This window comes from Halichoerus grypus, chromosome 14 (assembly GCF_964656455.1).
Source record: "Halichoerus grypus chromosome 14, mHalGry1.hap1.1, whole genome shotgun sequence".
Lineage (NCBI taxonomy): Eukaryota > Metazoa > Chordata > Mammalia > Carnivora > Phocidae > Halichoerus > Halichoerus grypus.
The window spans coordinates 11,586,632-11,608,984 of NC_135725.1; the positions used below are offsets into that span (position 1 = coordinate 11,586,632).

The following is a 22,353-nucleotide window of genomic DNA, read 5'->3' on the forward strand; positions in this document are numbered from 1 at the left end:
CATAGGACCTCATCTTATTTTATCTTTTAAGATTTTTTTATTTATTTGAGAGAGAGTGAGTGAGAGAGCATAGTGAGGGAAGGGCGGTGGGCAGAGGCAGCTGGAGAGGGAGAGACTCTCCAGCAGACTCCCCGCTGAGCACAGCCCTCCTCAGGACTCCGGGCTCATGACCTGAGCTGAAGGCCGACGCTTAAACGACTAAGCCACCCAGGTGCCCCCATAGGACCTCATTTAATCTTTACTGATCTGCATCTTACACATGAAGAAACCAAGGCTCAGGAACATTAAAACCCCTCCAGAGTTATGCTCCTGTTCTGTTATGTTCTTACCAAAGAAAGATTTATTAGTGACAAGTTTATGCAAATGTGTAGCAAAGGCTTTTGCCATGGGTGAACAAAAACCACATTTCATTATGGAAAAAAAACCTCTTAAAAGAAAAATGTAAACAAACGCTAAATGGTTATATAAAATATTTCCTTTCTTAAAAAAAATAAAAAAATTCCTTTCTTCAAAAGTAAAATGATTTGTTAGTGTGGGTGGAAATCTTTAAGTGTGGTAGGTCAGTACCAGTGAAAAAATAAAATCTGTGTGTGTGTGTATGCACGTCTATCTCTTGTGATGAAAGTTTCACTATCTTGCTTACTTGGAACTCAGTTAAGGGATGCACTCACCTATCTGGGACATAACAGAAAAGATTTAATCAGGCTGCTGTAACAGGAGAATGTAAGTTAGATCTGTGCTCTTAACGCTTCCTTTGTGGTCTAGCTTTTCAGGCCTATTTACTTTTACTTTACATACAATGCTAACTAGTTTAATTATTTCCTTTCTAAGGCCCTGGGAGATTCCCATTTGAACCATAAGAACAGCCACCCAGGGAGGAATAAAAATCATTCTCGGGGACGCCTGGGTGGCTCAGTCAGTTGAGCATCTGCCTTCGCCTCAGGTCATGATCCCAGACTCCTGGGATCAAGTCCTGCATCGGGCTCCTTGCTGATCAGAGAGCCTGCTTCTCCTTCTACCTTTGCCGCCGCTCCCCCTGTTTGTGCTCTCTCTCTCTCTCTCTCTCTGACAGATGGAAAGATAAAAATCTTTAAAAAAAAAAAAAAAATCATTCTCTGACTAGCAAATGAAAAGCATCACAGTGTGGGGCCAGGAGCCTCCCACAATTCAGACCCCGGGAGCACATTTATGGTGTCACCCACATTAAGGATGAGTTTTCAGGAAAACGTTGAAAATGTTCAGTATTACATGTTAGAGTATTACATGTCAAAGGAGGCAAGAAAATATGTGATTTAATTTCAGAAAGCTTTCTATGATGTTTAGCTTCCTGAGTGGATAGAACCCCGACCACTTGAAAATATAACTACCCAGGGCACCTGGGTGGCTCAGTCGGTTAAATGTCTGCCTTTGGCTCAGGTCAGGATCCTGGGATCCTGGAATCGAGTACCACATCAGGCTCCCTGCTCGTCAGGGGAGCCTGTTTCTCCCACTCATGCTCTCACTCTCACTCTCTCTCAAATAAATAAAAATCTTTATTAAAAAAAAAGAAAATAAAAAAGAAAATATAACTACCAAAAGGACTTATTTACCTTTCTCTGAGGATACAGAGAAGCACTCAGGTATGTAAAAGAGACCCTGAGTTTTGTTGGTTTTTTTTTTTAAGATTTTATTTATTTATTTGACACAGAGAGAGAGATAGTGAGAGAAAGAGAGATCACAAGCAGGGGGAGCGGCAGGCAGAGGGAGAGGGAGAAGCAGGCTCCCCGCAGAGCAAGGAGCCCAATGTGGGGCTCGATCCCAGGACCCTGGGATCATGACATGAACTGAAGGCAGTGGCTTAACCAACTGAGCCACCCAGGCGCCCCGAGATTTTTTTTTTTAATCAGAATTTTTTAAATGTATCCAAACTCGGGGTGCCTGGGTGGCTCAGTCGTTAGGCGTCTGCCTTCGGCTCAGGTCATGATCCCAGGGTCCTGGGATGGAGCCCCACGTCGGGCTCCCTGCTCTGCGGGAAGCCTGCTTCTCCCTCTCCCACTCCCCCTGCTTGTGTTCCCTCTCTTTCTGTATCTCTGTCAAATAAATAAATAAAATCTTAAAAAAAAAGAAAATGTATCCAAACTCTGGCTATGGACTTATTTGTTGACACTAGCCTCACTTTTCTTCCCTGTAAAATGGTGATATCTAACCTCTAGCCCACATGCAAAGCACTCAGTACACGACAAATACTATCACATGCACAGCATGATTTTATATTCACATTTGGGGGTTTCCTCCAAAGTATTATTTATGACATCCTCTACTCAGCCTCAAACATAGTCCAAATGCTCATCTTGGTTATCTTGGTGATAGATTCTGATTTCCTGAAACAAGTTTTCTTGCCCCCTACAGTGGTTATGTTTTACTCCATCTTCAGCATAGTTCTAAAAATAATTTGGCCAACTTTAAGTTTGATGCTTTGTATTAACTAATAAGTTTACAATATGTTTCTTAAGCTATGCCTGCCTGCATATTCTAATAAACCCCATTGCTACTTCTAGGGAAAGACCCATCTTCATAAATGTGAAAAATCTGTGTGGATTAGCTATGCAAGGCTGCCAAGGAAAGCGGGCTTCACACCTCCAAGGTGTACACTGAGATTAAAGTAATTTTAGGTCATGTCCAGTTGAATTCTTGGCATGGATTTATCTTCTGTAAATGAAAACAGTCACATACCAGAAGGAGAAGGAGGGACACTGGTATGAATCACATAAATTTTTCCTGCTGTTCAAAACTCTGTTTTTCTACGTCCAGGCTATTGTTAGACATTACAACACATTACTGTTAGACATCTTACAACAGTAAGAAATGCTTTCAAATCCTCAGTTTGACTTAATTAGCCGTAACATCCTAAAGATCCCAATTAATGGCCTCTTTGAAATATATAAAACTGAGCCCACTTATATTCTGATGTCTGCTACAAAAACAGAATCTGAGTTCACACGGTCCATCTTTTCTGGACGTATTAATTAAGATACAGAATATTTCAACTCTCAAGAAACTGGGTAGAGAAGGAATATATCTCAACATAATACCATATATGGCAAGGCCACAGCTAACATCATACTCAGAACTGAAACACTGAGAGATCTTCCTCTAAGATCAGGCACAAGACAAGGATGCCCACTCTCACCATTTCTATTCAACATGATATTAGAAGTCCTAGCCAAAGCAAGTAAGCAAGAAAAAGAAATAAGGGCATCCAAAGGCGAAAGGAAGAAATAAAGCTGTCACTATTTGCAAATGACAGGACTATACAGAAAACCTTAAAGACTCCAACAAAATCCCATTATAGCTAATAGTTTCGGAAAAGCTGCAGAATACAAAATCAATATACAAAAATCAGTTGCGTTTTCATACACCAACAATGAACTATCAGAAAGACAAATCAAGAAAACAGTACCATTTACAACAGTATCAAAAAGATTGAATACTTAGAAATAAGTTTAACCAAGGTGCCTGGGTGGATCAGTTGGTTAAGCATCTGCCTTTGGCTCAGATCATGATCCTGGGGTCCTGGGATCGAGCCCTGCAACAGGCTCCCTGCTCAGTGGACAGCTGCTTCTTCCTCTCCCTCTGACCACCCCGACCCCGGTCATACTCTCTCTCTCAAAATAAATAAATAAATAAATTTTTTTAAAAAGCAATAAATTTAACCAAAAAAAGAAAGGTCTGTACACTGAAAACCAGAAGAAATTGATTAAAGAAATTAAAGATGATATATTCTGTGTTCATGGATTAGAAGAATTAATATTGTTAAAATGTCCAAACTACACAAAGTCATCTACAGATTCAGTGAGATCCCTATCAAAATTCCAATGGCATTTTTCACAGAATTAGAACAAATAATCCTAAGATTTTTAATGGAGCCACAAAAGGCCCTGAATAGCCAAAGCAATCTTAAGAAAGAAGAACAAAGCAGGAGGTATCACACTTGATAATTTCAAACTACACTGTAAAGTTATAGTAATCAAATGGTATAGTATTGGCATAAAACAAACACATAGATCAATGGGATGGAATTGAAAGCTCAGAAATAAACTCACACATATATGGCCAATTAATTTCCAGCAAAGGAGCTAAGAACACACAATAGGAAAAGGATATCTCTTAATAAGTGATGAGAAAACTAGACAGCCACATGCAAAAGAGTGAAACTGGACCCCTATTTATACCAAAACCAAAAATCAACCCAAAATGGATTAAAAACTCGAACCTAAGACCTGAAAGTATAAAACTCCCAGAAAAAAACACGGGGGTTACTGCTTGACATCAGTTTTGGCAATGAGTTTTGGATTTGGCAACAAAAGCAAAAATAAACAAGTGGGACCACATCAAAATAAAGAACTTTTGCACAGCAAAGGAAACCATCAACAAAATGAAAAGGAAACTTAGAGAATAGGAGGAAATATTTGCAAACTACATATCCGATAAGGGGTTAATAACCAAAAGACACAAGGAACTCATAAAACTCAATAGCAAAAAATAAATAACCCAATTACAAATAAGCAAAGGCCCTAAACAGAACATTTGTCCAAAGAAGACATACAAATGACCAAGAGGTACAAAAAAAGGTGTTCAACATCACTTATCATGGGGAAAATGCACATCTAAAGCACAATGAGATCTCAGCTCACACTGTTAGAACAGCTATTATCAAAAAGACAAGAGATAACAAGTGTATACAAGGATTTGGAGAGAAGGGAACCCTTGTGCACTGCTGGTGGGAATGTGAGTGCCACCATATAGAGGCTCCTCGAGAAATGAAAAATAGAACTACCGGATGATCCAGCGATCCCACCTGTGGGTATATATCCAAAGGAAACAAAAACATTCCCTTGAAGAGACATCTACATCCTATGTTCATTGCAGCATTATTCCTAATGGCCAAGTTATAGAAACAACCTAAGTGTCTGCTGATGGATGAATGGATAAAGAAAATGTGGTGTATATGTGCTTGTGTGTATATGTGTATACATATACTCATACACATACACACAATGAAATACTATTCAGCCTTAAAAAAACAAGAAAATTCTGTAATTTACAACAACAAGGATGAACCTGGAGGGCATCATGCTAAGTGAAATAAACCAGACAGAGGACAACAAATACTGCATGGTACTTGTATGTGAAATCTGTAAATCAACTAGTCAATTTTTTTTCAAGTCAAAATCATAGCAACAGTAGAAAAGTGGTTGCCAGGGTTTGAGGGGTGGGGGAAATAAAGGGCAGGTTGGTAAAAGGGGACAAACTTTCAGTGACAAGAAATAGACTGTTTCTATTCTTACAGAGATAATAAACCAGAAGTAGAGAGTTTAAGCCAATAAACCAGAACAGATTTATTGAGCTGTTTACCGAAGATATATTTAAACTGTTGAATAAAGCAAATGTACCTGATGTGGGAAACAAAGGCAGAAGAAAAATTATTAAATTTCCTTACTACCTACAGCCTATTGACAAGTCCTTGAAATAGGGAGAATGACATTCCTCTTAAGGACTCAACTGCCTCAATGTTAATACTTTGCTGAGGGCAAAAAGCAATCTTAGCCCAACACCCAGGACCCTGTAGGTCTACTTTAACATATAAAAATTTCTTTGGAAACTTCCTTTAGCTCTACCCCCCAAGATACACGTTGGCAATCATCCCCCAAGCATATGGCCCACTGATATACATCTGAAGGGTCTCATGACTCAGGTTTTATTAGACAGTAATAAATGACCTTTTCCCAACAATAGCCAGCCCCCTCAAGGTCCTGAGAACCTTGCTTACAAATTCCTTAGAGACTTACACTATCCCTAACCCCCTCCAACTTGAAAGTATATAATCAGAGGCTCCTGGGTAGCACAGTCGTTAAGCGTCTGCCTTTGGCTCAGGTCATGATCACCTGGGATCGAGCCCTATATTGGGCTCCCTACTCGGTGGGGAGCCTGCTTCTCCCTCTCCCCCTGCTTGTGTTCCCTCTCTGTGTCTCTCCCTCTCTGTCAAATAAATAAATAAAATCTTTAAAAAAAAGAAAAGAAAAGAAAGAAAGTATATAATTAGCCACCCCTCACAAACCCAAAGCAGCTCTTTCTGCCCAGGGGTCCTGGCCCTGTCCCCGTGCTTTATTAAAACTACCTTTTTGCACCAAAGACATCTCAAGAATTCTTTCTTGGCCCTCAGCTTTGAACCCTGATGTCTTTTCCTACATAATACCCAGGCAGGAAAATTGGCTCCCAAAGACTTTCCTGTACTCTGTACAAAGTCAATCCCTTGAGGCTCAGTCCAGGTATAAATAAATACTAGTGCAAGACAGACCCCAACTTTTCAGTTCTGTTTCTGTGATTTGTGGGAGAATTGGTAGTGCCACATCTTGACCTCAAAGTTTGTAGTTCTTATTTCTGCCATGTTAAGTGGAAAAGGTGGCTAAATTATTTGGAAAAATAAAGACAACGCCATTCCCTAGTTACTTTTATTTCCTACCCCTCCCTTCAATGCTAACTGAAATTTTTCCAAAAGAAAGCAGCTTAAATAAAACCACAGGAGAAAGAAAACTTTAAAAATCTCTAAGCTCAGGGTGGCTCAGTCACTTAAGTGTCTGCCTTCGGCTCAGGTCATGATCCCAGGGTCCTGGCATCGAGTCCTGCATCAGGGTCCTTGCTCAGCAGGGAGCCTGCTTCTCCCTCTGCCTGCCGCTCTCTTGCTCTCCCTTTCTCTCTCTCTCTGACAAATAAATAAATAAAATCTTAAAAAAAAAATTTTTTTTTAAATCTCCAAGCTCAAAAGTAATACAAGCAGATGACTTTAGAATCAGTGTTGCCGTGTAAGGCTGTCCCCGCTGTGCACTGCACAAATCTATGCATTGCTGTTCACAGAGGTTAAAATAATCACAGAGTGATGTGAATGGTGCCACCTAGAGCTGTGCAAACTGTTCAGAGCATAGGCACCTGATTGTGCTGGAATTCTCGACAGCCCACAAGCAAGTCTCCTCAAATGTTTCACCAAACATTCCTTAAATTTACCCCCTTCTACCTGATGGAGGAGCAGAAGACAAGGTGAAGACAAAGCACAAGCTGACACCCCACAACCTCCCCTGCCTCCTGGGCGGGATTTGTGTGACATTCCTCCAGGAAACTTCCAACTATCTTAATGTTAATGCTTTGCTAGAGGGAAAAACAACCTTAGTCTGATAATAGCAAGGCCTCCAGTAGCCTAAGGGCCTTCTTTAGCATATGAAAGCCCTTTTGGACACCTCCCTTTTTCCTTACCTCCCCTAACCTCATAGAATATAATCAGCCATTCTTCACAACCCCAGTGTAGCTTCACTTTCTGCCCACGGGTCCTGTCCCTGTGCCTTCATAAAATCACCTTTTTGCACCAAAGAAGTCTCAAGAATTCCTTCTTGGCCGTCAGCTCCGACCTCACTAACATTCCAGAACTACATCGTACCCACCCACAATCAGGGCTTCATCCTTCCTCATCTGGACTATTAACAGATTTCTTGCTTCAACCTCCCTCCCTTTCCCTCAGCCCATCTTCCATGCTGCAGCCAGAGTGAGCTTTCAGAAGTGTAAATATGATCACTTACCTTTGGAAAACCTCAGCAGAGCAGGCCTGAAAACCAACCTTCTCGGACCTCATCCTGCACTGACACTGCAGTGTAATTATGCTTTTATCCCCCTCCCTCTCAACACTTCAGCTGTGACTATTCCAAATCCCCAGCTCCCTAAAGGTGCTGTTTCTCCTGGCTCTGAGGCTAGGCCAGCTTTGAACCTATGTTGGTCCTTATTCCCCACTTTTCTGCTTAGGGCATTTGTTTTACCTGAAAATGTTCTTTTTTTTTTTTTTTTTTTTAAGATTTTATTTATTTATTTGACAGAGAGAGACACAGCGAGAGCAGGAACACAAGCAGGGGGAGTGGGACAGGGAGAAGCAGGCTTCCTGCTGAGCAGGGAGCCCGATGTGGGACTCGATCCCAGGACCCTGGGATCATGACCCGAGCCGAAGGCAGACGCTTAACGACTGAGCCACCCAGGCGCCCCTGAAAAATGTTCTTGGCTCTGCCTTGCTGACCCCTCCACTGGGCCTCTTTACCTGGACCCCCTTGATTGTCCCATAATCTCAGCGCATGGTACTTCTTCTTCCCTGCACTGATGGCAGTGGGAATTAACTAGTCTAGAGCGTGTCATCTCTGCTGGGTTATACACTCCATAAGGACAGAACTGCGTCTCCCCCATTTACTGCTGTAGCCCCAGCACCGAGCACAATTCCTTGCACACAGTAAGGGCTCCATAAATGTCAAATGAATGTGTTATGGTTATGGGTTTACCAGTGTAGCCCAAATTAATTTCAAAAAAATGTAGTTCCAAAAGTGTTAACAAGAAATGTAAATCTTATAGAAAAATGGTTGGCATGGGGAGGGTGTCAATGAAGGGTGTAGGGAAGGGGGAAAATCCTTTTCCTTGACCCACCTTAGATTGTCAAGTTGGGGTCCTATAAGTCAGACTGACAAAAGACAGGAGCATGTGACTCTTGATCTCGGGGTTGTAAATTTGAGCCCCATGTTGAGTGTAGAGATTACTTAAAAATAAAACCTTAAAAAAAAAAAGACTGACAAAAGACAGATTAACAAGAGAAAAACAAATAGAAGTTTTTTAACACATGCATTATGCATGAACACGAGGGAGCACCTAAGGATGAGTTACCCAAAGGGGTGGTTGGAATTTGGGCTTTGGTACCATCTGAGGTTTAACAAAAAGGCAAAAGGTTTTTGGCCTTCCAGGCAGGATAGGCAAGTTTTGGGAAGGTGACCAGGAGAAGGATCATAAACAGACTTGTTCAGTGAAGTTTGTAATGCAAATTTAAGTTACTGTCCTCTCCCCCAAAAGAGTTTTAAATCCTCTTCCTGGTCAGGGGGAGGGAGGTATCTCTACAACTGGAAATTTCCTTTAGAAATGTCAATGTGTGTTCAGTTTGTAGAGTGTTTCCTGAGTCAGCTGATTCTTGCTGGCTTTTAGCCCAAAATAATCCGTACACCAAAGAGGCCTATTTTGGAGTGGCATATTCTGGGCACACTGTAGGGGCCAAGGGTAGGCCGACCCAAGGTAGGCCACTTTGGCATAAAAATTATTTTGAGTTAAAAAGCAATCAAAACCCAGGAGATTCAAGGGTGCCTGGGTGGCTCAGTCGTTAAGCGTCTGCCTTCGGCTCAGGTCATGATCCCAGGGTCCTGGGATCGAGCCCCACATTGGGCTCCCTGCTCAGCAGGAGGCCTGCTTTTCCCTCTCCCACTCCCCCTGCTTGTGTTCCCTCTCTGGCTGTCTCTCTCTGTCAAATAAATAAATAAAATCTTTAAAAAACAAAAACAAAAACAAAACTCAGGAGATTCAGGAAAAGCTCTTTACCTCCCCCACTCAACTGCCTAACAAGAATTTAGATAGAGGACCTGCTCCAGACAGAGAGTTATCACCACAGATAACTACATTTTCTGTGATCTAGGTGTGGAGAACAGAGAAGAAGCTAGCAAGACCTGTTTGATCCAAGTCCTTTATGCCCCATTGTTTCTGAATGGCTCAGCAAACGTTTGTTTACTAAACTTCCATCTTCCTGTGATTCCCGTTCCTTCCAAGTCCCAGACCCCCACCCCCTTCTCCTCAGTTCAGAAGGACACGTAAACCTCATTGCGCCTGACTGTCTGGAATCTCCACGTCTGTGTGCAGTCTCTGTACGTACCTAGTGAATTTGATTTTCTCCTGCTAACCTGTCTCATGTCAATTTGCTTCTTAGTTTAACTAGAAGGTCCCCTGAAGGGGACAGGAATTCTTACTCCCTGACTACACACACAAGTTCTTTGTAATCCTCTATACTGTGTTTTGTTTTGTTTTTAAAGACTATTTTTAGAGCAGTTTTAGGTTCATAGCAAAACTGAGCAGAAAGTACAGAGGTGGGATGCCTGGGTGGCTCAGTCCGTTAAGCGTCTGCCTTCAGCTCAGATCATGATCCCAGGGTCCTGGGATCGAGCCCCACATCGGGATCCCTGCCCTGTGGGGAGCCTGCTTCTCCCTCTCTGCTCCTCCCCCTGCTTGTGCTCTCTCTCCCTCTCTTTGTCAAATAAATAAATCTCAAAAAAAAAGAAAGTACAGAGGTTTCCCATATGCCCCTTGTCCCCTCCCCCCCCCCAGCACAGGGACAGGCTCCCCCATTATCAACAATCCCACTGAGGTGGTTGGTTTATTATGATTGATGGACCTACACTAACAGGTCGTAATCACCCATGGTGTACATTAGAGTTCAGTCTTGCTGTTGTGCGTTCTATGGTTTTGGACAAATGCATAATGCATTACAGTGAAGGAGTTGAGGACAAGTCAGAATATGCCACTGTGGCATAATGACTATTTTGGGCACAAGGCACTTGAAAAACAGAAAAGGCAGGGAGAGACTTTCTCTGACCTCCCCCTTACCTGCCTTCTTTTGTAGTCAGAAGAAACTCCCTTGTCGTACGTGAATCCCCTCCCTAGGAGTTTCATCATCCAGGGAGGTTTGACTCTTATCTCAGGGGAGGAGACCAGAAGATGACACCACACCCAGACAGATTTTGTCACACACTATCCTACCTCCCATTGATTGTTCCTGAGGGCCCATCTGTCTTTACTAAAAATCACTCTCCCCTAAGGGACCTATATCCCCCATCTTCTTCCCCTGGAAGATCTTATATATAAAACTCAAATCTCACTGTGTTTTGGGGTATTCACTTTTGTTTTGTGATACCCTCACATATATGACAGTAAAAATTAATAAGTTTATATACATTTTCTCCTGTTAATCCACCTGCTGTCAGTTTATTTCATAAACCCAGCTATTACACCAGAGGAAAGCCTCCCTCCCCTACATATTTTATTTTGAAAGAGAGAACCACATGCTCAGAATGGCATCACTTTGGCCAAGTCACCAAACCAGGGTTATGCCTAATCTAATTGGAATTTCAACCTTTCCCAGAATTGCAGTCTTAACTGGTCAGTCAAGAATTTTTGGCTCAGGGGCGCCTGGGTGGCTCAGTCGTTGGGCATCTGCCTTCAACTCAGGTCATGATCCCAGGGCCCTGGGATCGGGCCCCACATCGGGCGGGCTCCCTGCTCTGCCAGGAGCCCACTTCTCCCTCTCCCATTCCCCCTGCTCATGTTCCCTCTCTAGCTGTCTCTCTCTCTGTCAAATAAATAAATAAAATATTAAAAAAAAAAAAAAAAAAAGAATTTTTGGCTCAGCATCAGTGAGGTGATCTACCACAAGGGCCCTCCCCATTCCCCAAATGAGGTCATCTGCTTGATAAGACATCCCCCTCCCGACTTCTCCCCTGAGGGAAAGTGACCCTGCCTGGAACAATCCTTTTCTTTCTTGCCCCATCCTCCTTCCTATAAAAACCTTCCAAGGTGTACAACTCCTGGGAGCACCCCTCTCCTTGCCAGATGGGATGCCGCCCGAGGTTTAATGAAGACAATTAGATCTTCAAATGTACTCGCTTGAACTTTGTTTTTTTAATAGTATCATACAGAGTACTTTGACTGTCCTAAAAGTCCTCCGGGCTCTGCACCAAAAGGGGTCCTGAAATTTTTTTTTAAGTTTGGAGCCACTGCACCATCGTGTCCTAGAAGTGATCCCACAGTCCCACCCCAGTTTTTCGAATTTCTAGAATTAGCATGAGACTCCAATTCTAGACCCTCAATTGAGGGCCTCTGACGGTATCCCCTAAGCTGTCATTGAAGACCCTCTCCCTATTTGGGCTCCCTACTTTTTCTTCTCCTGTTAAGGGCCCTTTGGTCCTTTGATCCAATTTTGTGCATTACCTGCAGGGTCCTGCTTCTTCCAGATCTGGTCCTAGTCCCTTGAAACCTAAAGGGACCCTTCTGTATGGCACAGGGGATGGAGGAGGAAACAGAGCCTTCTCATGGGTCTGCCCTCAGGCTGAGCTATCCATAAGATAATGGGAACTTTACGAGGACCTGACTTCTTTATCCTAGGCCTGGTGTGTGCCCAACTCTGGGAGGAGGAAGTAGGGAGCAGGAAAATGAGCCCTACCTCCTGCTCCAGTTTGGCACTGTCTGGATGGGTAGGGGGCTCGACGCTGCTATCTCCCTCAACATTGCTTCCAGTAGGGGCTTCCCGCTTTAGTAGGCTCATTGTCCTTAAAGCAAGTGAAGCTCTAGTGGGTGGGGTCTTTCAGGGGTTCTAGAAAAAACTAACAAGGGGCACCTGGGTGGCTCAGTTGGTTAGGTTAAGCTCCCAACTCTTGGTTTTGGCTCAGGTCATGATCTCAGGGTCCTGGAATGGAGCCTGGAGCCCAGCTCCGCACTCAGTACAGAGTCTGCTTGTCCCTCTCCCTCCCCCTCTGCTCTTAACCCCCACTCATGCTCAAGTACTCTCTCTCTCTCTCTAAAGTAAATAAATAAAATCTTAAAAAAAAAAAGAAAGAAAGAAAGAAAAACTAACAAAGGGAAAGTTAAAAGATTGCAAGATGCTATCAAAACATCGTAGTGAAATCCTTCCAGACACTCACTGGAATATAAGTGGGCCTCAGCCTCCTTCCCTTCACAACTGATCGGATCCTTGTCTTTGTGGTTTGTGACCATTATGTGATTCAGGCAACAAACTCCAGCTTCTGGTCTGGTTGCTTTTCCCTTTCTTGGGATTTTTCATCAATGTTTAAGAACATTTGTCAAGTCCACCCCAGGCCTGAGGTAAACCATGCACGCCATACAAAAAAGGTAAAATCATCAGACTCCCAAGGAGAGTTCACTCACCATACAAACCCCCTAGGCAAACTCTAGGGGCAGAGCAGAAATTGGCATCTTTGACCAACTCCGGACTCCCCAAAGGGATTCCTACTTATAGCAGGAGGGAAATAACGGGCCATAGAGATGCTAAAGGGGCTTATTTGGAAAATCAGAGCCCCCACTGATGGGAGTGATGCAGGCGGGGCAGGGAAGGAGGGAGGAAGTAGTAACTCCAGAGGCATTACTAATATCCCCTGTCTCTCCCCCATCCCCTCCTTGCCCTCACCCTACCCACGACCAAGAAAAAGGAGTTCCTGGGGCAGCTTGAAAGGAAGGAGAGATTCCCAGGGGTTCTGGGCAGTGAGGTCATGGCTGGGAAGGCAGGACATTCCCAGTGGAAAGCATTCAAGACTGCTTTGGGGCTGCAACCCTATAAATACATTCTTGTCTAAGATCTGACACATGGGTTTAGAAGACAGGCCATTAAAAAAACAAACAGTACTAATAATATTAATAATCAAGAGTGTCAGTAGTGTTGAAAATTTTCTGGAACCCTTTCTTGAGTTGCCTAATGCCCGGAGAAGGAAAATAACAGTGTTTAGTCATAAATTACAGGATCAGTGCACATAGCTATCAAGATGATGAGCCAGGGCTTGTAAATTGGTTTTGTTTTGGTCTAATTAGATGTTTGTCCTCTCTGTGTGTGTGTGTGTGTGTGGTTTCATCACTTTTTTTTTTTTTTTTTTGCCTCTGGCTCTTTCTGATTAAATAAAAACACTTTAAAGGAGTAGGACACGACACACCCGATCGGTATTTATTTTTTAAAAACTGGCTTACTAAACGTGCCTCGACAGGAAACTGTTAAGGGCAGTGTTTTTACCTTTATTCAATGAGTCATTCATTCAACTGACTTTTATTGATTGCCAAGCCAGGAACTAGGACCCAAGATGAACAAACACATTACCTCCCCTCAAATAGAAAAGTAAACAAATAAAATGTATTGGGAAGAGTTCTGATCACTGGAAATTGTAAATAGAGACTGCCTCGTATTCATACAGACAGATGTAAGATACTTTTTAATTTCTAAAAAGTAGTACTGTTGACCCTTGGACAACACAGCTTTGAACTGCGGGGGTTCACTTACATGGGGATTTTTTACAGCACAATACTGTAAATGTATTTTCTCTTCCTTATGATTTTCTTTTTCTTTTTTTTTTTTTTTTTTAAGATTTTATGTATTTATTTGTCAGAGAGAGACACAGCGAGAGAGGGAACACAAGCAGGCTGGAGTGGGAGAGGGAGAAGCAGGTTTCCCACCGAGCAGGGAGCCCGAAGTGAGACTCGATCCCAGGACCCTGGGATCAGGACCTGAGCTGGAGGCAGACGTTTAATGACTGAGCCACCCAGGCGCCCCCCCCTTATGATTTTCTTAATAACATTTTCTTCTCTCTCTCTCACTTTATTGTGCTAATATGGCATATAACATATATAACATACAAAACAATGTGTTAATCCACTGCTGATATTACCGCTGAGGCTTCCAGTCAGCAGTAGGCTAGCTGTAGTTAAGTCTGGGGGAGTTAACAGTGGTACTCAGATTTCCGACCACATGGGGGTTGGCGCCCATCACCCCTGCATTGTGCGAGGGTCAACGGTACACTGTACAAACTGCTTTACATCTTAGGTTTGGTTTTTTGTTTTGCTTTTTACTGTACAATATGCCCTGGAGGTCATTCTATCTAGTAGTTGTGCTTTTTTAAATAGATGCTATGACCCGAAGTGAGGGGTGGGCAGGAGGATTTGGGGCTGTAGAGAGGGAACATCAGGCCAGCACATCCAGGGCTTGGTGCCTGGTTAGGAGTGGGAGGCATCCAGGGTGGTGCTCCACCTACTGGAAATTTCACTCGCCCTCTAGAACTTCTCTCTCTACAGTTGCTGTAGCAGAAAAGGGCAAAACCTAGAAGTTATTATTGTATTTATGCTGCGGATATGGTGGGCTAAGTGTTCAATAAATCACTACTGATTTTCCATAATTGTGACAAATGTGACTTATTGTAAGCCTTCAAATATAGGTTTATAAATCCATAGGAGGATGTGAAGCATCCGTACTTCTGTGATGGAGTGCTTAGAAAATTTAAGACCTGAAAAATTGTCATGTCTAGCATTTCCCACCTTTCCTACCTTCAACTCTACGATTCTATAATTCTGTATTTCCATTTGGGAACAACTTTGATTTAGATAGATAGATAGACAGATAGATAATAAAACCACTGATTTGGAAGAGAACATAAAATTAGAATTTGGGGAGAGGACATTTCTCACCTGAAACTTTTTAAGTGATTTTTCAATGTGATTCATAATTACTATACTATTCATCTAACAAAGGTTTGCCTTTTCTAATCAAAAGGATAATTTTCAAGGTCCTTCTCCCTGCCAGTATCCATAAATTTGATGAAGAGGTACAGGAATGGCTTTTGGTAGCCGAAGCTGGGTTCACTGCAAATAAAACGGAGCAGTGCTGGGGAACGAAACGCAGACAGTGCCATGCTGGCAAATATGTGACAAGCCGTTTTCTACAGCGGCAATGCCCTGATTGGAGGAGTTTGCCAATATCCATGGTGTAACTACGCCTTCCATGGCTGATAACGTAAGCCACTTGTTCCAGCTTGCCTAGAACTTTCCAGCTTTTAACTGAAAGTCCTGAGTGCCAGGAAACCCCTCACTTCCTGGGAAACAGGATGGCTGGTCACCTGAATGGCTGTTTCTTTTTTTTTTTTTTTTTAAGATTTTATTTATTTGACAGAGACAGACACAGCGAGAGAGGGAACACAAGCAGGGGGAGTGGGAGAGGGAGAAGCAGACTCCCCACTGAGCAGGGAGCCGGATGCGGGGCTCGACCCCAGCACACCGGGATCATGACCTGAGCCGAAGGCAGACGCTTAACGGCTGAGCCACCCGGGAGCCCCTGAATGGCTGTTTCAAGTTCCCCACATGACATCCCTGAACACGGAGTCAGGCAGAGACGTGCACAAGGCGCGAGCCTCGTGAGGAACAGCCTCCTGCGTGCGTACCACTGACGGCGGTTAGCATGGCCACGTTGTTCTCATCAGCTCTCCATTCACCGCCACCCCGGATTGATTTCCTGGAGCCATGTTAACTCTGGGTGGCTTAAGACAAGAAATTGATTGTCTCGTGGTTCTGGAGGTCAGAAATCCCAAACCACAGTGTGGGCAAGGCTATGCTTTTTTGAGGGCTAGGGGAGAATCTGTTCCATGTCTTTCTCTCAGCTTCTAATGTCATTCCTTGGCTTACAACTGCAGAACCACAATCACTACCTCCACTGTCACATGGCATTCTTTTTTTTTTTTTTTTAAGATTTATCTATTTATTTTATCGAGAAAGAACGAACTAGGGAATGGGCAGAGGGAGAGGGAGAGAGAATCTCAAGCAGACTGGCTCCCCACTGAGCACAGAGCCCGACATGGGGCTCGATTCCACAGCCCCGACCAAGATCAAGACTGGAGCTGAAATCAAGAGTCAGATACTGGGATGCCTGAGTGGCTCAGTTGGTTAAGCATCTGCTTTGGCTCAGGTCATGATCCCAGGGTCCTGGGATGGAGCCCCCCATCAGGGACACAACGGGACACGTGAAAAATAAGGAAGCACACAATCAGAGAAGTCACAGTGAGGCTAGGCATTAGAAGGGGAAAGCACACTCTGAAAGGGAACTTGAGAGTCTTTATTCCAGCATCTCCCCAAGTGCGTCCCACAAATTCTATTGGAATAAAAATAATCCATGGCCAAGAAAATTGGGAGCATGCAGCATTGCTCTCCCTCTGGAAAAGTCACAATGCACACATCTGAGAAGTCCTGCAGTACAGAAACCTGTCTAGCCCAGAATTTTCCAGACATCTGGAGTCAGAACCTTTTGCAGGAACACCCATCTTATTAGAACTGGTGTTTTCCTCTAGTCTAGCTCTCCCATTTTATAGATAAGAAAATTGAGGTTCAGAAAGGAAAACTGAGGTCACACAACTAGACAGAGGCAAAACTGTGACAAAAACCTAAGCCTCTTGGCCTCCTGGTCATTGATTTGTTCCCATACCCACTGTTCCCTGCATTTCCTCTTGCTCGGGGTTGGTGAAGTTCTGTCAGGAATACTGGGGAAGAGAAAGATGAGCAGGACATCTCCACAGGATTTAGGAGAGAAGGAGTCAAGCAATAGTTGGAGCAACAGAAGTATATTTGTTTGGGACCGTTGTCGGGTTTTGGGTTTGTTTGGTTTTTTGTTTTGCTATGATAATTCTCAAATAACTTTTTTTTTTAAAAGATTTTATTTATTTATTTGACAGAGAGAGAGACAGCGAGAGAGGGAACACAAGCAGGGGGAGTGGGAGAGGGAAAAGCAGGCTCCCTGCTGAGCAAGGAGCCCAATGCAGGGCTCGATCCCAGGACCCTGGGATCATGACCTGAGCCGCAGGCAGACGCTTAACAACTGAGCCACCCAGGCGCCCTCAAATAACTTTTTTTTTTTTTTAAGATTTTATTTATTTATTTGACAGAGAGATAGAGAGAGAGCACAAGTAGGCAGAGAAGCAGGCAGAGGTAGAGGGAGAAGCAGGCTCCCCTCAGAGCAGGGAGCCCAATGCGGGACTCGATCCCAGGACCCTGGGATCGTGACCCGAGCCGAAGGCAGCTGCTTAACCGACTGAGCCACCCAGGTGCCCTCAAATAACTTTTTAAAAAAGATTTATTCTCTTAGTTGCTCCTTCATAATCCAGAATCAGCCAAGTGTTGTGCATGAGAAATTGCAGCTTGCACACTGAGCTGAGCCTCCACTTTCTGTCCACCTAAACTTCCACTGGCCTTGGTAGGACTCTGAATGAGACAGACGTCCGGGGTGACATGGACAGACAATGGGGGTTTCCTGTGGCTCAGCATTGATTTCTCCCTCCACACTGATGCAAAGACAAATAGCAACAAAGCTCTGCCTTCCTCAGTTTCAGGACTCAGTTATCAAAAGCCTTCTTCTGGTGATGACACACAGTACACATCTGCCAAGCCAACTCCTTCAGAAATTCCACCAGACCTAAGGGCTCAGTCAGGTAAACACAGATAGGGCCATCTCTTCTCTCTGCTGATGGACAGCTGCCATGAAGTCACACTTGGCACCACTGTGTTCTGGCACAAGGCTCAGACACCAGCACCCACACCTAAAGCTGAGAAACAACAGCCTTGACAAAGGGTTGCAATGTGGAGAGTACAATGTCCTGGAGGTGCACAGAACAAGGAGTCCATTCTGACAAACTCGCTTTGAGCACCTATTGTGTACATTGTCACACTGCTCTCATACTTTACAGCCTGGCTGGCAAGAAAGGCAGGGGCATAATGACTTCGATCCAAAACCCAAAATAGTGTTCAAAGAGAGCTTAAAATAAAATACCATATGAGTTCAAGGCAATTGGCAATTGCTTTTGATTTAGGGTAAGATTGGAGGAGAAGGCCTTGAAGGATGAGCAAACCCGTGGCAGGTCGAGAGGGGAGGAGGCACTCCCTGCCAAGGGGTCAGCTGGAGGGGCAAGTGGGGCCATTTCTGATAGGGGAGAGATGTGAGCAGAGGTGGGCTGGGAAGAATGTGAATCCAGATAAAGTAGGGAGACTGGAGTCTGGAGGGTGCTGAGTGAAGAGGGGACAGAGAAGACAGATAGGGGCTAGACTGTAGAGGCCATGAATCTGTAGATAAGAAATTGGAGTATGCTCCTGTATTCCTGCTCCATGCAGTGATTTTTTTTTTAAAGATTTTATTTATTTATTTGAGAGAGAGAGAGCACATGAGAGGGGGGAGGGTCAGAGGGAGAAGCAGACTCCCCGCTGAGAAGGGAGCCCGAAGCAGGACTCAATCCTGGGACTCCAGGATCATGACCTGAGCCAAAGGCAGTCGCTTAACCAACTGAGCCACCCAGGCGCCCTCCATGCAGTGATTTGGGGGAAGGAGGAGACATGGTTATCAACTACATGGCTTTATTAGTTACTGTACTGGAACTGTTACTTAGGAAGATGTCACGCCATCTATTACATCTGGAACTTCTACCACAGTTAGTAAAAAGCCACAGCTAGTTTGGGGAACTTTTTGTTGTTATTATTCACAGCATAGTTTTGCTTATGACCTAATATCTTTATTAAGTCTTTTATGAGACTTTGGCATGCAGAGAAATTAGTATGGGATTTCTCGGAGTTGATCTATATAACATTCTATAGTTAGCACTTACTAGTTCTTTTTCTCTTTTTAAAAAAATACTGTTTTTCTTCTACACATGGAGAATTTGGAGGTATGGGAATGGTAAGATCAGATCTGTATTTTATTTTTTTCTTTTTCCCCATCACCTATTTCACCGATCCCCTGATTTACCTCCCCTCTGGCAACCACCACTTTGTTCTCTATAGTTAAGAGTCTATTTTTTGGTTTGTCTCTTTTTTTCCTTGTTCCTTTGTTTTGTTTCTTAAATTCCACACATGAGTGAAATCATATGGTATTTTTGTTTCTCTGACTGACTTAATTCACTTAGTATTATACCCTCTAGATGCATCCATATTGTTGCAAATGGCAAGATTCCATTCTTTCTTATGGCTGAGTAATATCCCACTTCTTTATTCATTCATCTATAGATGGATAAAGAAACCTGGGCTGTTTCCATCATTTGGTTATTGTAAACACTGTTGCAATAAACATAGGGGTGCATATATCTTTTCAAATTAGTGTTTTTGTATTCTTTTTTTTTTTAAGATTTTATTTATTGGGGCACCTTGGTGGCTCAGTCGTTAAGTGTCTGCCTTCAGCTCAGATCATGATCCCAGGGTCCTGGGATCGAGCCCCACATCGGGCTCCCTGCTCGGCCAGGAGCCTGCTTCTCCCTCTCCCACTCCCCCTGCTTGTGTTCCCTCTCTCGCTGTCTCTCTGTCAAAATAAATAAAATAAAATAAATTAAATAAATTAAATAAATAAAATAAATAAATAAAATAAAAAACAAATAAAATTAAAAAATAAAAATAATTTAAAAAAATATTTTATTTATTTATTTGACAGAGAGAAAGAGAGCACAAACAGGGGGACCAGTGGCAGGCAGAGGGAGAGGGAGAAGCAGGCTCCCTGCTGAGCAGAGAGCCCGATGCAGGACTCAATCCCAGGATCCTGGGATCATGACCTGAGCTGAAGGCAGACACTTAACTGACTGGGCCATGCAGGCATCCCAGTGGTTTCATATTCTTTGGGTAAATACCCAGTGGTGGCGTTACTGGATCATCTGGTAATTCCAATTTTTTGAGGAACCTCCATACTGGTTTCCACAGTGGCTGCACCAGTCTGCATTTCAACCAACAATACATGAGGGTTCCTTTTCCTCCACATCCTCACCAACACTTGTTGTTTCTTGTGTTTTTGATTCTAGTAATTCTGACAGGTGTGAGGTGATACCTCCTTGTGGTTTTGATTTGCATTTTCTTGATGATTAGTGATGAGCATCCTTTCATGTGTCTGTTGGCCATCTATATTCTTCTTTGAGAAATATCTGTTCATGTCTTCTGGCCTTTTTAAAAATTGGATTATTTGTTTAGTGTTGAGTTTCATCAGTTCTTTATATATTTTGGATACTGTTTATCATTTATATCATTTGTACATATCTTCTCCCATTCCAGAGATTGTCTTTTAGTTTTGTTGGATGCTTTCTTTGCTGTGAGAAGCTTTTTGTTTTGATGTAGACCCAAGGGTTTATTTTTTATTTTGTTCCCCTTGCCTCAGGAGACATATCTAGAAAAATATTGCTACAGCCCATGTCAGAGAACTCACTGCCTGTGCTCTATTCTAGGATTTTTATGGTTTCGGGTCTCACATTTAGGTCTTTAATCCATTTTGAGTTTATTTTTGTATATGGTGTAAGAAAGTGGTCCGGTTTAATTCTTTTGTATGTAGCTGTCCAGTTTTCCCAACACCCAGTTGTTGAAGAGACTGTCTTTTTACCACTGCATATTCTTGCCTCTTTTGTCAAAGATTAATTGACCATATAATCGTGGGTTTATTTCTGGGGCTCTCTATTCTGTTTCATTGATCTATGTGTCAAGATCAGATCTATGTTTTAAAAAGATAACCCAGATAACTCTAGGGCCAGTGTTGAGGATAAATTGGATTAGAGTGAGAAAAACTAGACATGGGAATACTGGTTTCAGACCTAGCTTTTTGCTTGCTTGCTTGCTTTCGTTCTTTTTTTTAAGATTTAAATTTTTTTTTTTTAATAATCTCTACCATCCAATGTGGGGCTCAAACTCACAACCCTAAGATCAAGAGTCACATGCTCTACTGACTGAGCCAAGCAGGCATCTCTGTTTGCTTGCTTTCACTCATTTATTCTGAAAGCATTTAGGAGTAACAACAATGTGCTAGGCACTGTTCTGGGCATCACAAATACAGTAATGAAGAAAACAAATAATGCACTGCTTTTCTGGATCTCCCTTTTTTCTAGGGGAATATATACAATAGACATAGGAATCTACAGTGATGATTTTTAAAAAGTGCTAAGAAGAAAAATGGGGGCACCAGGCTGGCTCAGTCAGTAAGGTATCTGACTTTTGATCTCAGGATCATGAATTTGAGCCTCACATTGGGTGGAGAGACTACTTAAAGAAAAGAAAAATGAAGATGTTGATAAGGCTAGAACATGCTGGGTAGAGCTCTCTTTCTTTTTTTTTAAAGATTTTATTTATTTATTTGACAGAGAGAGAGAGAGAGCACAAGCAGGGGGAGCAGCAGGCAGAGGGAGAGGGAGAAGTAGGCTCCCTGAAGAGCAGGGAGCCTGATGTGGGGCTCAATCCCAGGATCGTTCCAATTTTAGTATATGTGCTGCCGAAGCGAGCACTCGATCCCAGGATCGATCCCGAAAGCAGTCACTTAACCAACTGAGCCACCCAGGCACCCCTCTTTCTTTCTTTTTATGAGGTTTCTGGAAAACCTTTTTATTTTATTTATTTATTTAGAGTGGGGGACAGTGGGGGGAGGGGTGGAGAGAGACAGAGAGAGAGAATCTTAAGCAGGCTCTACACCTAGCACAGATCCTATCTCAGGACCCTGACATTATGACCTGAACCGAAATCACGAGTCAGATGCTTAATCAACTGAGCCACCCAGGTGCCCACCTCCCTCCCTCCCTTCGTTCCTTCCTTCCTTCCTCCCTCCCTCCCTCCCTTCCTTCCTTCCTTCTTCCCTGTAGTAAAATGTACATAAGATAAACTTTACTATATTTATCATTTTTAAGCCTACAGTTCAGTGGCATTAAGTATATTCACATTGTTGTACAACCATCACCTACCATCCATCTCCAGAACTTTTTGGGTGGAGCTCTTTTCAATAGAATAGTTGAAGTCCTCTCTAACATGGCAGCATCCGAAGCCAGAGTGAAGAGTGAGAACAGGCTTTGGGCTCAGGGATCATGTTCCTCTCTTTGGAAACAGCTAAGACCATTGCAATAGGCCAGGCAACAGTTGGTCCAGTAAGATTTGGTGTAGCTGAAACCCCACGCC

At 43.1% G+C, this 22,353-nt stretch overlaps 1 long non-coding RNA gene across 1 annotated transcript in view; it reads right to left on the bottom strand.

Annotated features, from left to right (window-relative positions):
* LOC144380106 (uncharacterized) overlaps window positions 1-22,353 on the bottom strand; it is a 53,215-nt gene that overhangs the window by 9,127 nt on the left and 21,735 nt on the right. The gene's annotated exons all lie outside the window — the stretch shown is intronic.